Consider the following 18,739-nt stretch of genomic DNA (forward strand, 5'->3'; position numbering starts at 1 on the left):
TTCCTACTCCACCCCCAATATTTCCCAGCTTCTCCCCTCTGCAGCCTCTGAACTGTGACCTTCTTCAAACCACTGTTCTAAATCTATACCATCTCCCTCTTTTCTGGGAAGTGCAGGAGGGGGAGGGCGGTCTCCACCATTCCTCCTCAGTCCAGTCCATGACACATAGATTGGCTAATCCAGATGCCCTTGCTGGATCAGGCCAGTGACCTATGTCTTCCAACATCCTGTTCACACAGTGGCCAACCAGATGCCGGACATGAGTGCACCAATAGTCTGCTCACCTCCGATTCCTGGTGACTGCCATTCATGATGCCTCTGGCAGCATAGCCTGGAGTCCATTGGCTTTTCAGATCCTGAAACTGGAGCTCTGACAAAGCACTTTTTACCGGGTAAACCAATAAAATGTTGGCTTGAAACTTACTTCTGAGTAGACACACATTGCCCTGTTTGTAGCTCTGGTTCAAACAGTTCCCACTCAAGTTAATAAATCGGAACATTCAGTGAAGCCTTTAAAGTAGCCTGAGCAATAGCTGATGAGTGTTCACATTTAACTGAAGGTACATATTGCACTGCTCAGATGTTATCCAAGTTATTTTTCCAAGCTCATTGACAAGTGTGTGGCTAAAATTTGGTGCTTATTTAATGTGAGCTAAAATTGATGTTGATGCCAATGTGCGGACACAACGTACCCATGTTCTGTGTATGCGTAAGTGTTATTCCACAACAGTATTTAATGTTCCGCAGCATAGCATCTACGAGTACACTTCTTTTCTTTTCTTTGCTTAAAGAACAAAAAAATGTTCAGTCCTCTTGCTGTGAGAAGGGTGAGAATCTATTAAAAGTCATTCTTTTCCTCAAAGGGGCAATTCTCTAGTTAACATAATCCTGGCTGGCTCTGGAACAGAAAAAATATTAATAAAGGTCTTTATTATGATTTCTTAATTATTTTAAGGTATGAGAAGGGGAGATCTTGCTTATTGCGTTCCACTTCTGGAAGCGTTACATTTTCGGGACACCTGTCAGCATTCAACCCAGTAAATGGTCCATAATGACTCCCTAGATAACCAAGCAAAGTCCAGCTGCAGAACTGGGTTGTCGTGAAATGGGAACAGCTGTTTGGCTGTCAGAATTGGAACTGGACTCTGAATGTGCTGGGACTGTAAAGAGGAATTAGTTTTCCAAAAGGAAAAGCCTCAAAACCTGTTACGAGTAAAAATATTTATTTTTTGCAATATTAACAAAATAAAAGACTTTCAGTGTTTTTTTAATTTCAAGTCCAAGCATAATGGTGTGCAGCTTTTAAATGGGTCTTATTTTATGGGGAAAGTGCCATAATGAAAACAAGTTGGTTCAAATGAATTTTCAGATATTCTTTCAAGAATATATATGCATTTAACACCTTTTAGCTCCTATTGGATGGAATAAAATCCTCTTTTCATTAATCAGATTTTACTAGTCTTGGGGGAGCGATAATGGACAATAATATCAAGTTCATGTATAGTGTCTGCAACTCAGGGATAGCTAATTATTATTTTGGACTACAAATCCCATCATCCCTGACTATTAGCCATGCTGGCTAGTTGGGGCTAATGGGAGTTGTAGTCTATAAGATCTGGAAGGCACCACCTTGCCCACCCCTGATGCAGCCTGTTCAAAGTTCACTTTCATACATGACTTCTAAACACAGATTGCAGCATAAAACACTGTATTATGATTGAATATGGGAGCAAGCAACAGAACCCAACATCTGTTCCCAATGACAAAACCAAAAATTCATACGTGATTACAAATCGTTGTTTGGATTTTCAAATGCAGAATGGCTGTGACATGTAGGTCCATGGGGTAATGGCAGGCTTCCTGTCTTCTGATTTTAAAGCGCCCCATGGGATTCAAAGTAATTAAAACAGATTTGGAAATCTGAACATAAAAAGCATCCAAATCAACATAGGCTTTAGAGAGGTCCATAAAGAACTGATTTTGTCCCTATTCCACTTTTATCAATCCGTATTTGTCAAGAGCACCTATATTTGGTCTATGTTGGACCTTTTAGCTCTGCTCTGCATGCCAAAGGCACAGATCCCTTTGCTTTATAAAAGTGTGTGTGTATGATGAGAGGGGAAAGGGAGAGAGTGTGGTATGTCTGACCCAAGTTGTTAATATTATGAGGTACAGTGGTACCTTGGGTTAAGAACTTAATTCGTTCTGGAAGTCCGTTTTTAACCTGAAACTGTTCTTAACCTGAAGCACCACTTTAGCTCAGGGGGCCTCCCGCTGCTGCCGCCGTGCGATTTCTGTTTTCATCCTGAAGCAAAGTTCTTAACCCGAGGTACTATTTCTGGGTTAGCGGAGTCTGTAACCTGAAGCGTCTGTAACCCAAGGTAAAGGTAAAGGTACCCCTGACCATTAGGTCCAGTCACGGACAACTCTGGGGTTGTGCACTCATCACACTCTATAGGCCGAGGGAGCTGGCGTTTGTCCGCAGACAGCTTTCAGGTCATGTGGCCAGCATGTCTATGGCGCTTCTGGCAAACCAGAGCAGCACACGGAAACGCCGTTTACCTTCCTGCTGGAGCGGTACTTATTTATCTACTTGCACTTTGACGTGCTTTTGAACTGCTAGGTTGGCAGGAGCAGGGACCGAGCAACGGCAGCTCACCCCATTGCGGGGATTCGAACCGCCAACCTTCTGATCGGCAAGCCCTAGGCTCTGTGGTTTAGACTACAGCCCCACCCCTTTGAAATTAATAAATTGTAGGATTTTGATTATTTGGGATATGAAGGGAGAAATAGAAGTTGCAGAGGAATTCCTGGGCTACCCTATGCAAAATAGCCTGGCCAAGCAAGGGCCATTAAGAAACAATACAGGTTCATGGAGAGCCATTGGCAATGCAAGAGAACTGTCCTCCCCCCTTGCCCTGAGGTGTGAACAGAGACTGGGAGTTTGGAAGGTTGCCAGGGTAACTGGGTGTGAGGTGACAGGAAAAGAGAGTCTTGAGCAAGGGTTGCTGGGAAGAAGAAGAGGGAATGAAGACTGGCATCCATCTTGGAAAGGTTGGCTGCAGGCTGGCTGGGAGACTCCAGGGCTTCAACTGCTGTTAGATACAAGCCCCTCATGTTGCATCCTCATTGAGTGTTGACCAAGGTATGGGTCACACTGCTGTAAAACTCCACAAACAGCACCACCACCCTGCTTCAAAAAGGTCAAAGGTGTGTTGTTTATGTTTGGAGACTGAACATCCGTATGCCCCATTTGTGGTGTAGCCTAGATAAGCCCTGTGTGACTTTTCATAGAGCAATAAGCTTACCCATTAGATCACAGCATGGCTGGCGGAAGACGAGGAAATGTGAAAATTCAGAAATTAGGCACTGATTTGAAAAAAGCAGTTCCCCAAACTAGTTATCGCGGGACAAAGGAAGGGAAGTGCCCCGCTGGTCTTAAACACAGAGAATGCAGGAAATATTGCTCTACCTACACCCAAGAAAAATATTTATTCTCCTTTTCACCGCACTTCAAAATACTCTAAGGGGGAATGGCCCATGAGGTCTCATTCAACAGGTTCCGTGTGGGGCCTTGCTCCCAAGGAAATGTGCCAGGGCCGTTTCCCGCACATATCTTTCCCTGATCAAAAACCGCTACCTCTCATTGAACTCATTAGAAGCCATCCCAACCCAAGCTAGAACAATCTCCACAAGAGGCCTGCGTTATCTGAGTGCATTTGCGCATTGAGTGTTTTGATACTTTTTCACACGCCGGCTTTTCATTTTCCATTAGCATTGAGCTAAGCCTGGCAATGTGAATATTTGTCCTTCAAAAAATTCACAGTAATATATATATATATATATATATATATATATATATATATATATAGCTATGAAAAGCGGCCGCTAATGTATCCCAGTTGCAGGGCCATTGTCACACTCAGTGACATTATCCCCCCCCCCCCATCCAATTGCTCTATATTATCTTTCTTAACTGGATGATTGCCTTATGCAATTATCTCTGCTGCGAAAGAAACATTTAAAAACCCCTTCATGGGCTTTCTATAAAGCATTTATAATTTGCTTCTATTTCCTACTCCACTATTATTCTACTCCCCATCCCCAGCTATTCTTCCATTGGATGGATCCAGTGAAAGATCTCTAAAGAATTAGTACTCAAATGTCAGAGACAGAGAGAAAGAGAAAGTATTATATAGGAGCATTTCTTTCTTGCTTCTGTTTTTCTGCATTTGGAATATAATAATGAACAGAATTTCTATAGAAAATATGTTGTACTACATACCTATTTTTTCTGTGCGTACTATCGGAAGAGCCATGGGAATGCCATTCTTCCTAACCTGTTCAATACCTTCGCTTGTATTAAACTAACACTCGGATAACTCAAATGCCTTTAATAGCTGTAGGGCCAGGAGAAATGTGGCCTGCCTAGCAGGTAGTGGAGTCGGCAGGTGAAACTGCAAGTGCAAAACTTCTTTCCGCTGTGGAGGTTGTGAAAAGGGGGGAGGGTACCCTCTCAACCCCTGGTGCACTTAGTCGCTTGTGGAAGCTTGTGCCACAGGCTAAAAGTGCACGTGACACAGAGTTACAGAGTTCACTTTAGTGCCTGCCTGCCATTGTTGCATAGCTTCCTGCTATGGAAGGCTTAAAGGTTTCTCTTTCTCCAGCAGGAACAGAATGGAGGCCCCATAAACATCCAAACATTCCTGGCTTCTGTTCCCTCCAAGTGTCCCAATTTTCTAGGGACAATCCCAGAATTATGAACGCCACCCCAGCTTCTGACTTGATCCCGGAATGTCCCTATTGCACCCTGCCAGTGCCGCCGTTGGCAAGCTCGGGGGGGAGGATGAGCCAGCGCTTGACCTGAGCAATGGCAGCTGTGGTGGCTGTGAGGGGGCATCCTGTTGCCTCTTTGTAGCCTCGACATGGCCACTGTCACCGGCCTCCTCCCTTGAACAGCTTGTAGTGGCTGCTGGAGAATGGAGGAAGAGAGCCACTGGGGCCCAGCCCTGCATGACGTGCTGGGTCAGAAGGGCAAGCAGAGGGCAAGGCTGCCCTGGACAGGAAGGGATTGGAGTGGAGCACAAGGAGTCTTGATTTAAAACAAACAAACTTGGGATTAAGGGGTTTTCTCAAAATGGTGTGCTGTGTCCTGTTGGCGTTGTGGTGGCACTCACCTTTACAGTGGTACCTCGGGTTACATACGCTTCAGGTTACAGACTCCGCTAACCCAGAAATAGTACCTCGGGTTATAGAACTTTGCTTCAGGATGAGAACAGAAAGCGTACTCTGGCGGTGCGGCAGCAGCGGGAGGCCCCATTAGCTAAAGTGGTGCTTCAGGTTAAGAACAGTTTCAGGTTAAGAACAGACCTCTGGAACGAATTAAGTATGTAACCAGATGTACCACTGTATTCTGATAGGAAAAGATCTGCAAGTGAGGAAATAAAAATGGGGGGGGGGTGTTCCAGTAGGGTCAGTTGTGAGGGATTGAGAAACGTCTCTATTTTCATCGGAGGAATGTTGGAAGGTATGGGCTTCCCCTATAGAATCCTAGGAAGTGTAGTTTGTTGAGGGTTCTGAGAGTTGTTCAGAGACCCCTAATTCCCCTTATAGAGCTAGGATTTCCAGTGTGGTTTAACAATCAATGCCTCTTCCCAGGGAACTCTGGGAAATCGAGCTTTTTGAGGGCGATTGGGGTCTTCTAATCACTCACTCCAAATCAACCATGGTTTCCAAAGAATGGGAGGAGGGGAAGAGAGCCCAGTGTCCCGATGGGGGGGCTGCATGCCTGTGTGGGTGTTATGTGCATGAAAGATTGCTTGGTGGCTATACAGTGGTACCTCGGGTTAAGTACTTAATTCGTTCTGGAGGTCCGTTCTTAACCTGAAACTGTTCTTAACCTGGGGTACCACTTTAGCTAATGGCGCCTCCCGTTGCTGCTGCACTGCTGGAGCACGATTTCTGTTCTCATCCTGAAGCAAAGTTCTTAACCTGAGGTACTATTTCTGGGTTAGGGGAGTCTGTAACTTGAAGCGTATGTAACCCGAGGTACCACTGTACCCTTTTTTGACCCCATCCACTACTGTCCTGCAGCCCACAGAGGACTGGCTAAGGGTGAATGCAGGTGATTAGCTGCTCCCGTTATACAAGAATACAAACCTAATGCTACCAACAAACATTGACTTCAGCTTCAGTGAAAATACTGTGGATTTTGGGACCTTGAGAAGATGTTCCCGGCTCCTTATTGATTCTTGCAGTGCAAAAGAATGAAGCACAAAATATTGTATCAAATTTCAGGAGCAGCCCTTTAATCCAGCCACAGCTAATCATGCTGAAGTGGCTTTTTTGTTTTGTTCTTGTTCTTTTAAGCCAAAGATTCCACAGCAAAGCTTGTCATTTGCTTTGCCGTGATGCAAGTAGTGGGAGAAGTTTTAAGAGATGTGGTTTCTTCTTACTGCCTTGAAGCATCTGATAGCAGGAAAGAAAAGTGTATTCTTCTGAGCCACAAGAGGACAGCAGTAGCATAAGATATCATTGCTCTTAAGAAAACCACACAATTTACAGGTGTCTTCCTTGCAACAGGATACAATAGCGAAACATCCATGCCATCAGTCCTGCAGGGGAGAATGGTTAGTCCCGCTTTAAAACCCGAGCATTGCTTTAGATTTGGCTAAGTATGCTTGTTGTCACTCGAGACTTTAAGGAACATCAGTGAATGGTACTTGCCATATAGCAGACTTCCCCAACCAGATGCCCTCCGGAAGCTGATAGATTCCAAGAACCATTGGCCCCGGGCAGCCAATGGTCTGGGATGACGGGAGTTGTAGTTTGGCAACATCGGTAGGGCAGCAGGTTTCTCATTCCTGCAGTATCATCAGGTGCTAGCCCTGACTATTGCCAAAGGTCCCAAAGACAGGATACCAGACAGAGCCAAAATTCCTTTGGTTCATATAGAGATAGAGATGATAGGGATAGATGATGGAGATTAGAGATAGAGATAGAGATAGAGATAGAGAGAGAGAGAGATTCTGTTCCAAGTTAGTCACTCCTATTGAGGAAGACGGGGAGCATGAATGTTAAATTCATTTACCACTAAGATGGCTAAATTTAGGACACTGACAAATGTTATAGCTGTGTGAAAAGCTGAGTTACATGCATGAAACTGAGATGCTGGAAATTTGAAAGACCTGGTTCTGCTCACAAAAGATAAAGTTTGTGCAGAAATTCCAGCCAGACACAGTTGTAGGGTTGCCATACATCCGGACATATCCAGAATATTGCCGTTGAAAGCAGTGAAAATTGCTAAAAAAATGTCCGGGAAAATCCAGTCGCATGGCAACCCAAGTTGGCAGTGTCATTTTTTGGCAATTCCCCTTAAGAATAGTTCTTCTTTTTTGGTGAATTTGTCAGAGAAGCTCAACAACTTTGGCCCCCAAAAGCTCAACTTTTCTGTCCAGATTTTCATTGTTTGAAATATGGCAACCCTACAGTCGAGTCTGAATTCAAAAGCTGAGTTTCGTAGGCATATTGTGAATCAGCCACTATCAAATCAATTTCCTGCGGTTCATGACTCATTCAACTGACTGCAATTGATGCTGATCAATACCAGTCTGTGGCCTCGTACTTCCTGCCCCATCTCTGTCCCCCTTGCTGAGCATGTATGATGACTTCTTAAATAGCAAACAGAGCAGATGATTACACACTCTGTCCTACTTGGGGAATGAGTGCTATAGCGTTTTGGTGGCATGTTCTTTCTGTTGGGAAACGAAACTATGGTTTGCATGAGGAATCTGGTGGCTTTATCTCTTTGTGAAAGGAATCTGACACACCTTCTAGTACAAATGAGCACAGTGGTGCTAATGAGGGGTGTTTACAGAGTCTCTGCTCAATTCCTGCAAGACACAGGCCCTCTCTTAACATGTGCCATAGAGGCACTTTGCTATGATTAATAGAAAGGACAACTTGTGCTCTGAGAAGACTTTGGTGGTTTGCATGTTTTGTGGTGGGTGATGGACAAGCTTGCAATGAGAAGTACAGTGGTACCTTCAGGTTACATACGCTTCAGGTTACAGACTCCACTAACCCAGAAATAGTACCTTGGGTTAAGAACTTTGCTTCAGGATGAGAACAGAAATCGTGCTCCGGCGGCGTGGCAGCAGCAGGAGGCCCCATTAGCTAAAGTGGTGCTTCAGGTTAAGAACAGTTTCAGGTTATGAACGGACCTCCGGAACAAATTAAGTACTTAACCCGAGGTACCACTGTACAGACCTTATATTCTCACCGTTGTAGATATAACAGCAGCAATTATGAGTTAAGGATAGAAGTGAGCTAGTAGAAAGGAGCTGGCTCTCTTTGCATAAATCTAATAAACATCATCATTTATCTGATTGGCATTTCAGCTTACGAAACCTCCTAATAAAGAAATAATGGAGGCATAAAAGGCATTGTAAATGCTGAAGTTTTCACAGATTATTGAATTTTACAAGGTGGAATCCCTGGGCTATTATGCATCCACTTAGTAAACAATAAATGGAGTGATTTGGCACAAAGTATTGACCAGAAATATTGACCAGAAATCTCAGCAGCTAGTTACTCTCCAAGCTCAAGTGTTTATAGGACATTTTCACTAAGCCTTTTACAATCCAGAATTCTTTATTTGGTTTGTGTATACATTCTGCGCTCTTCACTAAAAGCCAGCTTTTGTAAAGTGACCAGATATACTCTCTGTATACGGGGGGAGAAGCTTAGCTTTCAGTTGTTCCTGACTGTCAGTGCATCTATACAAACATACATGTGAACGTTACACACCTGTGTTCCCTCTAGTATCACTTTGGAGATAAACATCTGGAGATGATTGTGCCTCACTAGGGATGTCAGAAGGCATCATTTCCTGTTCTGCCTTGATTGCATCGCATGCAGCACCGCTTCCTTTCTGCTGCAGTTCGCCTCCTGCCCAAAACCTGCATTATTCGTCCCAAAGTTCACTGTGGCAAGATTATGTAATTTATGTAAGTAATTAATTACACAGATTACACAGATTACGTAAATCACATTGTTTCCATTAAATTTCAGTGCAAAAGAAATTCAGTACAAAGTGGGGGGAAGCAATCAATTATGTATTCTTTGTGGTCTGAAAGCAACAATAACAGTACACACCAAATTCAAACACTGGCTGGCAGGAAAATGTGCCCACCTAAGTGGCCGGCCAGAGGAATTCCCCAGCTGCCAGTCAACTGCCTAGGGTTGCTCCCCCAGGATTGGGGCCTACCACACCAAGCCACAACCGCCACCCACCTCAGGACTGGGTGAGCAGCCATTAGTTGCCTCTTCTTTCAGAAAGGGTACCCAACTGGCTTTGATCATGATGTAGTGACCAAAGGGTAAGCAAACCTTCAGGGGGTCTGAGTCCACCTTGGGTTCTTAGGAACCCTCTAAGCTTTAGCAGAAGCAGAAGCAGAAGAAGAAGAAGAGGAAGAAGAAGAGGAAGAAGGAGGAGGAGGCAACCTTTTGGAAGAACACGGCTTCCTGCAAAGATCCCAAGTACAGTGATGCTTCGGGTTACAGACGCTTCAGGTTACAGACTCCACTAACCCAGAAATAGTACCTCGGGTTAAGAACTTTGCTTCAGGATGAGAACAGAAATCGTGTGGTGGCAGCGGGAGGCCCCATTAGCTAAAGTGGTACCTCAGGTTAAGAACAGTTTCAGGTTAAGAACGGACCTCCGGAACGAATTAAGTTCGTAACCAGAGGTACCACTGTAAACAGAAGGAAGCAACAAACACAGCTGGGAGGCCAGGACAGGTAAGTTTGAAGGTTTTAGTGAAGTTTGAGAGAGATCTATTACCTCAAGCATTCACAGGGATGGGTCAATGGTCTACTTCAGGGACGTCCAACTCCCAAGAGACTGTGATCTACTGCTGGGGGAAAAAGGGCAGTGATCTACCCTTTGGGGAGGGGTTTCAGGTCAAAATTGTTGAGCTTTTTTTAGGGGAGTTCTGGCAAAAGTAAAGGGGAATCTGCCTCATAGTAAAAACTCTGTCTTCTGTTCTTCTGTTCCAGTGATCAAGTGAAAATGGAGGGCCCAGATGCTCTTAGGCAAAAGCAAAGGAAAAGGAGCCCACGATCAGCACCGATCGACCGGAACCTCCCAGGGATCTACCAGTCAATCCCAATCAACCTGCTGGATGTCCCTGGTCTAATTCAATGTAGGCTAGTATTGACACACACTGACAGCAGCTCTCCAGAGTTCCAGGTAGGAGCCCTACCTAGAGATGCCAGGAATTGAATCTGGGGGCTTTTGCAATCTCTGCTCCTGAGCTGTAGCCCTTCCCTGAGGATTAATGTCATTCATGAACTTGAAATCAATAGCACACTCCCTATTGCTTATTAACCGAAACATGGTGGGGTTGGTGTGTGTGTGTTTTTTTGCTTTTCAAATGCTTTCTATTATTTTCCCTATTAGCTTTGGACAAATAGAAGTAGAAATAAACTTAACAGTTGGGAAGCTCTTATCAGTCAGTTGAGCTCCCTAATGGAAAGCCTTGTATATTTAAATGTAAAAAAGAATCTGGTGTTTAATCATTTGACATTATGAGATAAGTTTATTACTATACATCTGTGCTGGGCTGGATATATATATATATATATATATATATATATATATATATATATATTTGCTTTCGTAGATTTTCACGGGTACAGGAATGCAGGTTTTGGTGTCCTCGGGTATCTTCCCGTGTAAAAGTTGGGGTGTCTAGGCGACGTTTCGACGAGGTCTCACTCGTCATCTTCAGGCTGGTGCTTTCGGCTTCTTGTTACTGGAACAGAGCAGGATCTCAGTGTTTGAGTTCCTATAAATACTGTAGAGGAGGTATGGTGTATAGCCTCCAATGTTATGGGCAGAGAGGAAGTTCCCAGGCTAGTGTGCCTTTTCTTCTTTTGTTCCTTAATTGCTTGAGGGATATCTTGAGTGATTTCTTGAGTGATATCCTGAGTACCACTTAGGTGGGTCATTAGGTGTGGATTAGTTGCTAAAGCCTTTGTGTCTTGACCTCTTGAACTTTGTGAAGAGTTTTTCTGAGAAGATGGGTGTACTACATTTAGTTGTGCTCTGGCTTGGCTTCGTGTATAGGGGCGAGCTGTGGTTTTGTGGCCTGTGCCAGCCAGATCTGTGTAGGGATTGCAGGGGGGTGCAGCATCCGGAGGTGCCACCATGGTTTGGCTACTGGATGGTGTCTGTAATTTATCTGTGGAGAGGGTCTGGGTTTGGGTCTGGTGTGGTTGATTGGTGATGGCGTTCTGTGTGCCTCTGGATCTGGTGTCAGTTTTTGTGGGGAGGGCTAATTTCCAGATGTCTGGCAAGCGGGATGTGTCGTCACGCTTGTTCATGTTGTGAGGGTGTTTCTCTATCTCGATGGCTTCCATGATTATTCTCTTGTGGTGATGTTCCATGTTAGAGAGCAATTTGGAATCTGCAAAATTAATTTCGTGTCCTGTTTCTTTCATGTGTTGGAAGAGAGAGGAAGTTTTTTCTTCTTTTTTGACGGCATTCTTGTGTTCTGCGATACGTGCATTTATTCGTCTGTTTGTTTGTCCAATGTACGTGGCTGGGCCCTTGATATAAGGAAGGAGGGCCATGCCATTGTTTTCTTCTGTGTCTTGGTTTTTGGGGGGTGTTTCTTTTTGGATTAGCTTCGTAACCCTGTTTTGCTGGTATCCATTGGCAATTAACACATTTGAGAGATTCTGTAGCTCAGTTGTCAAGTGGTCTTTGTCAGCCAGGCCCTTCCTTATATCAAGGGCACTACAGATAAAATTAGCAAAATCCTCCATAAACACAATATCAAAACAGCCTTTTGCGCCAACCAAAAAATAGCCAATATCCTCAGAAACCCCAAGGATAAAATCCAGTTGGAAAACCAAGGGGTCTATGAAATACCCTGCAAAGTCTGCCCAGCCACGTACATTGGACAAACAAACAGACGAATAAATGCACGTATCGCAGAACACAAGAATGCCGTCAAAAAAGAAGAAAAAACTTCCTCTCTCTTCCAACACATGAAAGAAACAGGACACGAAATTAATTTTGCAGATTCCAAATTGCTCTCTAACATGGAACATCACCACAAGAGAATAATCATGGAAGCCATCGAGATAGAGAAACACCCTCACAACATGAACAAGCGTGACGACACATCCCGCTTGCCAGACATCTGGAAATTAGCCCTCCCCACAAAAACTGACACCAGATCCAGAGGCACACAGAACGCCATCACCAATCAACCACACCAGACCCAAACCCAGACCCTCTCCACAGATAAATTACAGACACCATCCAGTAGCCAAACCATGGTGGCACCTCCGGATGCTGCACCCCCCTGCAATCCCTACACAGATCTGGCTGGCACAGGCCACAAAACCACAGCTCGCCCCTATACACGAAGCCAAGCCAGAGCACAACTAAATGTAGTACACCCATCTTCTCAGAAAAACTCTTCACAAAGTTCAAGAGGTCAAGACACAAAGGCTTTAGCAACTAATCCACACCTAATGACCCACCTAAGTGGTACTCAGGATATCACTCAAGAAATCACTCAAGATATCCCTCAAGCAATTAAGGAACAAAAGAAGAAAAGGCACACTAGCCTGGGAACTTCCTCTCTGCCCATAACATTGGAGGCTATACACCATACCTCCTCTACAGTATTTATAGGAACTCAAACACTGAGATCCTGCTCTGTTCCAGTAACAAGAAGCCGAAAGCACCAGCCTGAAGATGACGAGTGAGACCTCGTCGAAACGTCGCCTAGACACCCCAACTTTTACACGGGAAGATACCCGAGGACACCAAAACCTGCATATATATATATATATATATATAGCCATAAAAAGTTTTCTAAGGTTAAATGCCAGAACTGTTAGGCCCCAATGTATCACCAATGAAACGAATACTTTTTGAACTCTTATTATTTCACATGAAATGCATCATTCGTATTATTAATGTCAGTGATATAAATAGTCACAGCAAAGTTTGTATCTCAAATTTATTCCATGTAAACATTTCCAAGCAGATAGTAAAAATCCCACAAGCAACTCATTAATTGGACCCTGAAGACATAATTTGGAAATGTGTGTGGGGGTGGGATTTTTCCTTTTGTAGCTCAGAGTTTCTACCTACAAAAAATCAAAAAACAAACCAACCAGTTTTATAACCTGTTCATTAATATCAAGTCTGGGCTTAATATTAATATTAAAGTCTGCTGTTTCTTTAAGTCAGGGAGAGAAACTTTGGGGATGAGGTTGCCTCTTACCTTACTAGGTCACACTAGGAGGTCTGGCTGATGAGAAGCTCTGGAAACCTCGTGCCACTTCCTGCCAACCACCCTTCCCAGAATGCCTTGGGAGCAATGCAATGTGATTTATTGCTCCCAGGGCATTTCTAGCCAGTGAGATGCTGTGGAGAGAGCCTTACATCACTGAGGCTTTTCTAAAAGTTAAACAACAACAACAGAGAGAGAACCCCCTGGAAACCTCATAAGCAGGGTAAATTTTTCCCAACAACCTTTTGGGAGGGTTTTGTTTCTCACTCACTCAAGGAACAGCTGAAAAAGAAATTTTCGACACAGCTCTAGTTAACATGAAGGATTTTCTTGGAAAACTGAAGTAATAACACAGTCCCTTTCCCACCATGGAGTGAGCCATGGCTCTTGCCTTCACAAGTGACAGAAGCACTCATCAGTAGCAATTTGAACCCTGATTGGTCTTGCTCCTCCATCACACTTAAGGTAGCTGCCTGCATTTAATTTTTAAAGTACAGCACATATGTTCATTTTATTGAATGTTCATTCATTGCACACATGTATGCCATTCATTTTTTGTTTTTGAAATAAAGTTGAATCTGCTCCAAGAGGGGGGAAGTGACCTTATGACGTCACGGACACCAGTCAATCAGTACTATGCAGCAAATAAATAGAACTGAGCCCTGGTCCTACCTTGAACGTGTAGAGGAAGAAGGCATTGATCCTGCTCCCTTCTCAGCATATCCTCTCAATGCATGAAGGTGAGAACAGGGTTCCCTTTGCCTCCTGACCTCAATCCCAAAGAGCCGGTTGTAGCTTTGAACAGATGTGGCAAGGGTGCTTCTACAGAGACCTAAATGCTCTGCTTATGTAGAAGCCGCATATCTTGCTATACTTGAACAGGCACAAAATGACAGGGAAATCTTTCTAAAGTTCCCAATATTTGATTTAAGTCTAGCCCCATCACAGAAGCCCTGTGAAATCTTATCTCAAATATTTTTCTAAGAAGTCTCGCCTACTAGTCTGACAACACTGAATCATTTTAGACAAGGGTGAGGCTCAAGGTTTTGAAACTGTCAGGTGGGGTAGTAGAACACTATTGTGAGTGCAAGGGCACACTGAATGTTGGTGGGTTTTTTAGAATATTTTTTTTTTAAGATATCAAATCATTAATATAGCATGTGATTAATGATATCCATAGATGGCTTCTACTACGTGGTGAGGGGTGAGGATCTTGACTGGCTGCCTATTAGCCACTGAACCAGTTTAAGGTTGTTCTTACATATGATACATGGAAGCAAACTCTGAAAATTAAACAACTGCGAACCAGGTGACTTGAAAGACCATCTAAACCTCCACTTCCTGTGAAGGGCATAAATATCAGTAAATGGAACTCAGCTGGTTTTGCCATGGCCTGATGATTATCCGCTTGCAGTAACACAGACGTGGAATTTTTCACTGGTGGCACCAGTGTTGTGGAATGCCCTCCCTGCTGAAATACGAGAGGTCCCATCTGTATTGGCATTCCGCCGGCTCTTCTTGAAAACACAACAGTTTAGGCAAGCATTCTCCAAACCTGCCCTTCTTGATTCAGCTGCCTTGATTGTTATGTCAGGAACTGTAGTTTGCTCCTCCCAGAGCTACAATCCCCATCATCCTTAAAATACAACTCCCGGGATTATTGCGGGGTGGGGAGCCATGACTGTCAAGGTGGTATACATGTGCTTTAAATAGTTGATGTGGATGTAACTACAGAACACCAGAAGAACCTAACTAGATCAGATCAAAGGTTCATCCAATTCACCATTCTCTTCCCAACATCCTAGGCAGTCCGGCATCCTCTGAGAAAGCTGCAAGCAAGACAGAAAGGCAAGCAACCTCTCTCAGTGTTGCCCCACCCCAACAACTAAAATCTGAATCCTCTTTGTCCAGAAGTGTCATGTGTACATTCTGCACATACAAGGCTCTGAATCAGGAAAACTGTCTATCAGTGTTTAAAATGTCTGTAGGTATTATCTCTATGTATCAAAGGTTTGTGATGATCCAGATATGGGCATGTAATGGCATGCCAAAGGATGGCATGGCTCCTGTCTCTGTTTGCATTCCAGTTAAGCAACTATCTCCTATTTAATCAGTTTCTTCAGTTTAGAGATTGCTCACAATGTTCCCTTAAGAGTTACATAATGTTGAAAGAAAACGATGCAAAGCTGAGCAGATGCTGGGATATAAATAGCAGAAAAATACTATTCAGGTGCCCAGCCAAGATGCCTCGAGGGACAGATTTTATGGGCCTTGCCACTTGCAAAATATAGATCCCTACCTTTTATAACCAAATGCATATAATTTAAAGAAACCAGATCAGCCTGCTCACAAGGAACTTGAGGGAAGACCAGCTGGCACAAGTTTAAGCCAGTCACTGTCCTCTTTTTATTTCATTTTCATTTTTTTCCTGCTTTTTCAGGAGGGATATCCAGTTCAAGAAGACTGCAAAATCTGCAGTGTTACAAACTCTGGGGGTTTGGATTTGTGTTATCTGCTGCTTTTGTCTGAGGCATCAATTGGGGTTTTTCCTTTTCTGTCAAACACTTGCTGTCAAACTCTGTGGGAACTCAGCAAGCAGCAATTGCAGGAAGGAGCAGCTTGAAGAATCTAGATAAATGTTGTTGGGGTTCTGAAATTTCTCTGATGAAAACAGGGATGCTGTAAGGGAAAGCGGGACATTCCAGAATCAAATCAGAAACTGGAATGGCTTTTGTAAATCCAGGACTGTTCCTAGGAAATAGGGACACTTGGAGGGCCTGGAATGGTCTCCCAAGTGAGGCCTACTAGGTACCAACACTGATACCTGAAAGTGTTCTGAGAAATAGGACAAAAACTGGAAGGTTCTTTCACAGGAGAAGTCTTCTGAGAACTTGGAGGGCAGGGCTCAACACAGCAGTAATGACTAGTATCTCACAATTACAGCTGAGGTGCTGGTGGGACATAGCTGCTCAGAAACTGAGCTACATATCAGAATACTCCCTGTTCAGATCTTGCATCTGCCATGAAGTCACAAGGTAATCTTGGCCAAGCAATTTTGAATGCCCAAAAGCACTTTTTGAATGCCAGAAACTTCCTGCAAAAGCAACAAAAGGAAAGAGTTCAGCACAAAAGTGTATTTCCTCAAAATCTTGTCCAGATTAAACAACATACCAAATGGATGAATGTCCCAAGATGACTTCACATACATAATCCACACAAAAACAGTGGCGTTGTATCTACTCTGATTCACTGGAAACACACCAGCAGTTTAAGTGATTAAACTGGATTGTGCAAGTGGATTATTCAAGTCTGTTGCTGATGGTTTGCATAACTTTGCAAATTTACAGGTAGTAAAGGTAAAGGGACCCCTGACCATTAGGTCCAGTCATGGCCGACTCTGGGGTTGCGGCGCTCATCTCGCTTTATTGGCCGAGGGTGCCGGCGTACAGTTTCCGGGTCATGTGGCCAGCATGACTAAGCCGCTTCTGGCAAACCAGAACAGCACACGGAAACACCGTTTACCTTCCCACGGGAGTGGTACCTATTTATCTACTTGCACTTTGATGTGCTTTCGAACTGCTAGGTTGGCAGGATTACTTACAGGTAGTACTCTGATACAATACGCCACTATATGACACCAGGAGACAATTTGATCTCACATGCATGCATGTGCACACACAAATCTTTTCCATATTAGTACATGATGTGTCACAGTTTAGCCATTACACTGCCAGAAGTCCATACTATGCACAATTAAGGATGTGACTCAATTGTCATAGCTATTTGACTCTCCTTTGGATCCTGTTCCCTCCAATTCAAAGGTCTTGGGTTTGTGGCTACTTTGGAAAACAAAGTGAGGAACTCCCTCATTCTTGGACCCCATCCATGCTGTGGAGGTCCCACAGCAGTGCCAAAGAGGCTTTTAGCACGTTGTCTCTGAGTGCTACCTTCTCTTCCTCCTAAGCTGCTTGCAGCACCTGCAGCCTGACAGTGGCCCTACTGGGCTTCTTGTTTCTCTGCCAATCCCTTTGAGTCTATGTGGCTCCTCCCTACACACCTATCCATTCAGGGCTAAATGGTTTTGGGTTCGCTGGCTGTTCATGAGGTCCTCCCTGCACAGGGAAAATTGGGTCATGCAATATTGGTAAAATTCAGTTTTGAGTTTGCTTTTGGACAGCTTTTCATCATTCCTACCCACGATCCAATGGTCTGGCAGAGAATTATGTACAAATAGCAAAACAGATATTGACCAAAGCCAAGGCAGATGCACCAAATCCATACATTGTGTTACTGAAGCACTGCAACACACCCATGGAGTCAGGATACTCGCCTGCTCAAATGCTAATGAACAGTAGCCTCAAATCCAGGATACCTGCAGAAGACTCCTTGCTGAAGCCAAGAGCAACAAAAGCAGGTATCACAAAGCTGGACCGACAGAAATCCACTACGATAAACGACCCAAAGCACTAAGACCACTTCTCAGAAATTCAGATATAATGATGCAAAGCCAAGATGGGTGTTCTGAACCCCTGGCCTACCTGGCGGCAAGTCAGTATGTCAAGTCCCAAATCCAACAGGCAGCAAACATGGTCTGGGGTCAATCCACAAGTCCAGAGTCCAAACCTGAAGAGGTCCTGGAACATCCACACCAAGGTCCATCAACATGGGCAGTTGAGCAGACACAACTCTTCAGTTCTGCTTCCCTTTTATGCTTTGCACGCTGATTGCAGCATCTGGGCACATATAAACAACTCTCAACTCAGGGTATAGAAGAAAACCCAACCCCAAAAAGGGGGAGATGATGCCACGTGGTAGGAGCGGTTATTTAACCCTGTTCTTGCCTCCCCACTGGTCACATCTGGATATATTTTCATATGTTTCTTGGAGTGTAATTATGCATTATCAACTCAACATCTGGCATGCGAACCATTTAAGAGAAATGGCAAGCTGACTCTGAGGCCAGGCTGGAAGACTTAGACTACTCTGGGCAGCCTCCTGGACCTCATTGAGAGTAAAGTTTGATTTACCACCAACTCAAGTTGTGGTCAAGTTCATACATAAACAGCAGAAGGCGACACACACTGTCCTTGCAATGCATTGAAGTGGGTTTGCTAGGAGTTGTGGTCTATAGGAATGTAGCTTACCAAAAGCATACATCAAATTCCACCATGACCCACTGTGACCTCTGCTAATGGCTTTTGCTGGCACCCTCATCACTTTTTGTTAAGAGTTGTTATGAGGCAAGCCTCCACCCTCTTCTGAGTGGCAGAGTCAACTGATCTCCGAAAGGTCAAGATCAAGCATTCTGAAAAAGAATGAATTTGTATTCTGTGTACATTTCCATGAAGGCCACACTGCTAAGACTATATATGTAAACACAAGAACATTGGTAGCCCTTTTCCATTCACAGTGCTCATTTA

Source organism: Podarcis muralis, chromosome 8, assembly GCF_964188315.1.
Source record: "Podarcis muralis chromosome 8, rPodMur119.hap1.1, whole genome shotgun sequence".
Lineage (NCBI taxonomy): Eukaryota > Metazoa > Chordata > Lepidosauria > Squamata > Lacertidae > Podarcis > Podarcis muralis.